The 5,731-nt window shown below is 31.1% G+C and overlaps 1 pseudogene; it reads left to right on the top strand.

The window, feature by feature from the left end:
- Nucleotides 1–4,988: 4,988 nt before the first annotated feature.
- On the top strand, nt 4,989–5,558 carry LOC140918723 (zinc finger BED domain-containing protein DAYSLEEPER-like; annotated as a pseudogene).
- Nucleotides 5,559–5,731: the final 173 nt, after the last annotated feature.

Here is a 5,731-nt window from a genome sequence, read left to right as displayed (position 1 = left end):
ATATTTTTCACAAGAGAAGCGCCCAAATCCATTTAATGAGGACGTATTAGAGTAGCTCAAAGTCCTAACAGAGCAAGTGGCATTCTTGGTGAAGACGAATAAAGAAAAGCAACTTCCGGATCAGCTCCAACGTGAAATACAAATGGAGAGTGAAAAAACTAGTTGCAACATTGGTCTTAAAAGTCTTCCCGAGGTAATTAATTACTTAATAAAATAAGAAATTTATTCAACCTAATTGTTTCACATACTTATGTATTAACCATTGATTTAGGGTGTCTCTACTTGCGTGTTGTATTTATCCTCCCCTACTCATCGCAAGGTTGGAAAAGGAACATTGTACAATACTTTGGGTGACGTATTGCACAACACTATGATCCCTGTCAGCCATGTCAAATTATCACCCGTGATTGCTTTTGAACCAAATGCATTGTTGCCTATATCGGACAACGATGGAGATATGAAGTATTTGGGAGAAGCAATAGGTAGTTACGTGGCATGACCCAAAAATCTTGTTGCCCTTGATAAGGTATGTTTAATTAAAATGTATGTTTAATTGATATGTATATTTAATTGCACGATATATGATTATGATTCATTATATTTAATTGCTAATTTTTTCGGTTGTTAACTTTAATTTTACATTTATTTAGATTCATACAAAGTTTAAAGGAAATGACAAGAAGATTCCCCGCAACGAGTCAGTCACGTCACCGGAAAAGGAAAAGGTTTGTCACATTTATTTTGGCAGGTTTGTCATTTTTTTCAGATTAAATTAACTAACAAACTGATTAACCTCATTTTTTCAGATTAAATCAAAACCACCCACACAACAAACCTGCCAGAATAAAGCGCACCATAGCTGGATATTCGTGGTAAAAATAAAGATGGAAAAACGTGCATAAGAATGCACCTATTACAACGTTTCTTTTCAAAAAAGCGATGTAAAACTAGTACAACAAGTAGCGCATTTTTAAAAGGGATTTACAGCGCTTTTTGAAAAAGCGTTGTAAAACGTGCATAAGAATGAACCTATTATAGCGCTTTTTTGAAAAAGCGCTGTAAAATTAGTACAACAAGCAGCGCGTTTTTAAAAGGGATTTACAACGCTATTTTATTTTAAAGAGCGCTGTTGTATCTTTTTAAGGCGCTAGATACTGCAGCGCTTAATTTTTTGAAAAAACGCTGTAAATGGCTTAAAAAAGCGCTATAAAATACTATTTTTCGCGTAGTGCTATGTTGTTCCCTATTCTTCCATGTGGTAGCTTCAAATTTGTTTCAACGCAGTTTTTGAAACTAACACAATTTTATTATCGTCATTCATAATATTATTATTATTAGCATTAATTACTATACAATGTAACTTGTCAATTGTCATTCTCCATTCTTTAAAATTTCCTTCCATGTTGCACGTTGTATTTATAAGTATGTATGTTGCATTGATTTTTTTTAAATCAATTCTATTTATTTATTACCTTTATATATGTAGTATATAAGACTTAGAAACCCTAATGGTTTATTGTTTACAATTATAATTTATACTTCTTTCTCTGTAAACAACAACAGTGTTAATTGAAGGAATCAAATAAAAAAAGTCTTATTAAATATGCTCAAGACTTTAAGTTATGGTAAAGGTAAGACTTCAATATTTACTATTTCAAAAACTTCTTTTTTTTTTTTCCTTTTATCTATGTATTCATTTGGTAAAACCTTTGTAAAAACACCTAAAAATATTGTAGAAACTCCACTGAAATTGCTCTAATGTTAGGTTTTGTAAGATAAAATAATAAAGAAATACATAAAATAGGTGTGAGTCCTTTTGAAGTGTTTCAAAGTTAGTAATAGTATTATTATATTATTACTTAATTTGATAGAGTTTGTTTGAGATGATTTGGTTGAAAAAAAAATGTGATGCCAGCACAATGGAATGAGCAACATGATTGCAGCTTAATTTGTCCAAGTTTATCTGTGTAAGACCCTGTTACAAGGCTTTGTGGGGGGTTGATGTCAAGCTTGGATGAATTTAAGAAATATTTCAACATTATACTGCTTACTATCATTATGTTATTTTTAGATTTTTTGCTATTAATAATATTTTTTAATGTTATTTTTTAAAAGTATTATTTTGTATTCCTTTTATTTCCATTACTTTACTTAGTATAACAGTATAATATATTTTATTTTATCATTTTTATTTTGTCCAGCAAATGTCTTCTCCCTTAGAAAGAAGTGAACAAATTCCATCACTCACATGACTAATAATGAGACCAACGAACATTGCCTATAGATTCAGCTCAAGTAGAAGTTAACACACAAGCAAATAAAAATGACACTATTCTTAAAAACAAAGGTCCAACTGTTAGGAGAAAGAGGAAAAAATATCGTTTGCTTGGATTGATTTTGATGAATTTGAAATCTCTAAAGGTGTGAAGAAAGTTGTTTGCTAATATTGTAAACTAAAATACTCTTCTAGAGGACCAGGAGCTAGTACTAGTCATTTGAAAAGACACGCAAGAGGTTGCAATCAAAAGAAATTGCAGACGACTGCTAAAACAAGACAAGTCATCATTCCATTTCAGCCATCGAAGTCAAGTAACCCTTTTATTAGTCCTAGTGTTAGATACTTTAACGAAAAGATCAGGGAAATAATTGCAACTGCTATCATGGTTCACTAATATTCTTTTAGTGTTTTCGAGGACGACATTTGGATGTGGGCTTCCAATATGCAAACCCAAATATGTAGAAAGTGTGAGCAAGATTATTAGTGAACCATGATAGCAGTTGCAATTATGTAGAAATCTAGACATCAAGTATAGTTGAATATATGGTTATCACATAATATTTCATCGATGTAGGATGGAAGAGTTAGTTTTATGAAAGTACCCCCTTCAAGGCAGGGTAATGATGTGGCTTATGCTATACATAAATGTTTGAAAACTTGGGAGATTTAAAATAAAGTTTTTCCAGTATTTGATAGCATTTCAACAAGTGTACTGAATCGTTGCAAGTAATAATTAAAACGGTAGTACCGAGTGTCTACCTCAAGGATTACGTTTTACTATCGAATTATATTTAATTTCTAAAATTAAACAAAATGTCCCCAAATTGATTGAAATAATATTTAAAATTAACAACAGTAGTAAAATTGATCCTTAATAATAAGAAAAATGTCAGGGATGAGTTTCACTTCGGATCCAACTTTGGTGCCTAATTTGATCCTAGTTACTCCATTCCTTTATTGAATTATTATTGAATTCTCTTTATTATTTTTGCCCTGATGTCTTAGTGACAGAACCTTTAATTCCAAAGTAACCCCTAATTCGTTAGTGGATTTAAGATTAGAATTAAGCTTTACCATACAAGAATTATCTTGTTAAACTATTGTCTTTCCAACTAATTTAATTGCTTTCATGACCTGCATCTATCCCTAGATTACAAATTCATGAATTTCTCATTTTAAACATTCGTAAAGTCCACTTCTGTTTTAAAATACGAATCGTACAACATTTTAATGTTGATCAAGCAATAAAAAGCATTAAGCACAGAGATGAGAAAAATAATTCAATAAACTCATTCATATAAATAGGGTTATCCCTAACAAATAGGGTTTCATCTTATTACGTTTATCCCTAACAAATAGGTTTAGTTACTCATGACAGAGATAGAAAAGATAGAGATTAAAAAAAGATTCATGAATGATTCTTGATAAAACTCCTCCAATTGTGTTAAGAACATTCGTCTCTGAGTGTCTGCTAGGACACAAGTCTCCAAACTTCCCAATAGTAAAAAATATCCCTTAAAAGTGAGAAAAACGAGTTTTAATGTGTTCTGCTACGCTTTAGGCATGGAACAGCAGAAGCTTCAGCGCCTAACTTTGGAAACACGTCTCGAACGCGCTTCAAGCGCACAATATCTTATGTCTGGTGTTTAGTGCATTGTTCTCCTTTTTTGATTCCGAATTGGATTATGGTGTCTTCATGAAAATTATAGACATGGACCTTATATTTCATTTGCACTTAGTTTGACTCCAATTGGACATCTACAACTCCAGATATGGCTGAAATACTCCATATAGGTCATGTTGATTTCTTACAAAAATTCAGTACTGCACTAAAACAAAGTTACAACGCAAAACTATGAAAAATCTCTATTTAATCAAGAAAATAAGAACATAAATATTTCATTAAACCAAAGAACTAAAATTAACAAAATATATCAAATAACTCCTTAAATTAACTAATGAATAAAAGACAAATAAGACTAAAAGCAACGAAAAATATGCATATGATGAAGAGTCATTAGTATCTCTTGATAATGCTTCTTACAATGATTCATGCTTAAGATGTCTCAAAGATAATTTATCTCTAAGTAGTAAGTCAATCCTTGGTGGCTCTTTGTTTCATGTTCGATGTTGTGCACACATATTGAATTTGTTATTGCACGATGACCTTACTAAAATTAATGATATCATTTCCAAATATCACGAAAGTTTCTAATATGTTAACCACCAGTATACAAGACTAAATGCATTTTGTGATGTGGTTGAGCATAAATGCTTGAAAGAAAGAAAACTCGTCATTGATTGTCCAACAAGATGGAATTCAACCTTTGATATGTTGTCAAATATTTTGAAATTTAAGAGTGCCTTTGCAGCCTACAAAGAAATAGAGTCTCGTTATGATCATGCGCCTTCACTTGAAGAATGAAACAAAGTTGAGAAAGTTTGTAAGTTCTTTGAAGTATTTAATCATGCAACTCATGTGATCTCAGGTAGGTTATCAACTATTTATTTTTGTACTTTATTATGTCACTTTATTATTCTTTGAGGTGTTTAATATCACTACTATTTTAAATGTAGGTAGTGAGTATTCGACTACAAATTTGTATTTAACAGATGTCTGGAAGTTTAAACAAGTACTTGATAAAACTATTGAAGATGAAGATCTGTTTATGGAAGAAATGGTAGGTTTGATGAAAATAAAGTTTGACAAATGGTGAGGGAGTGTAATATGTTGATGGCTATTTCTGGTGTTTTGAATCCTAGGTGAAATTTCATATGGTGTTTATATGTTTTTCCTTAATATATAAATCTAATGAAGTTGTTGATGAGAATATAAAGAAGGTCAAGAGTTTATTGGAAGAATTATATGATGAGTATGTAGCTCTATGTTTGGAAGAGTCTTTGTCTTCGATTGTTAATTTGGATAGCAATAATTTATCATCCCTCCCAAGATAATGTTGCAATTGTCACTCGATTTGACGAAATTCTGAGTATTTTGCACGAAAATGAAACCATTCCTCTAATAAAATCAGAATTACAAGATTATCTGGATAAAGGTACTTATGTTCCTAACACTAAATCTTTTAGTGTTTTGGACTACTGGAGGAACAACAACATGAACTATAAGATCTTGTCTAAGATGGTTGCTGATGTACTAGCTATTCCAATCTCAATTGTGGCATTTGAGTCGAGATTTAATGTTGGAGGTAGAGTTATTGATGAATTTCTATCTAAATTCAACGCAGAATCTATTGAATCTCTCATTTGTGGCGGGGACTAATTCCATCATAAGTATAATGTGTAGAAAAAATCAATGGTTAATATTTTTTATTTGATATGACATTTTATCAAGTAGTACTTATTCATTTTTTAAGAATTTATTCATTTATTTAGTATCTTTTATTCCAATGTCTAACACACACACACACACACACACACACACACACACACACA

Source organism: Cicer arietinum, chromosome 7, assembly GCF_000331145.2.
Source record: "Cicer arietinum cultivar CDC Frontier isolate Library 1 chromosome 7, Cicar.CDCFrontier_v2.0, whole genome shotgun sequence".
In the NCBI taxonomy this organism is placed as follows: Eukaryota; Viridiplantae; Streptophyta; class Magnoliopsida; order Fabales; family Fabaceae; genus Cicer; species Cicer arietinum.
Note: the sequence above shows the minus strand (reverse complement) of the source record. Positions and strands in the feature narration are given on the sequence as shown.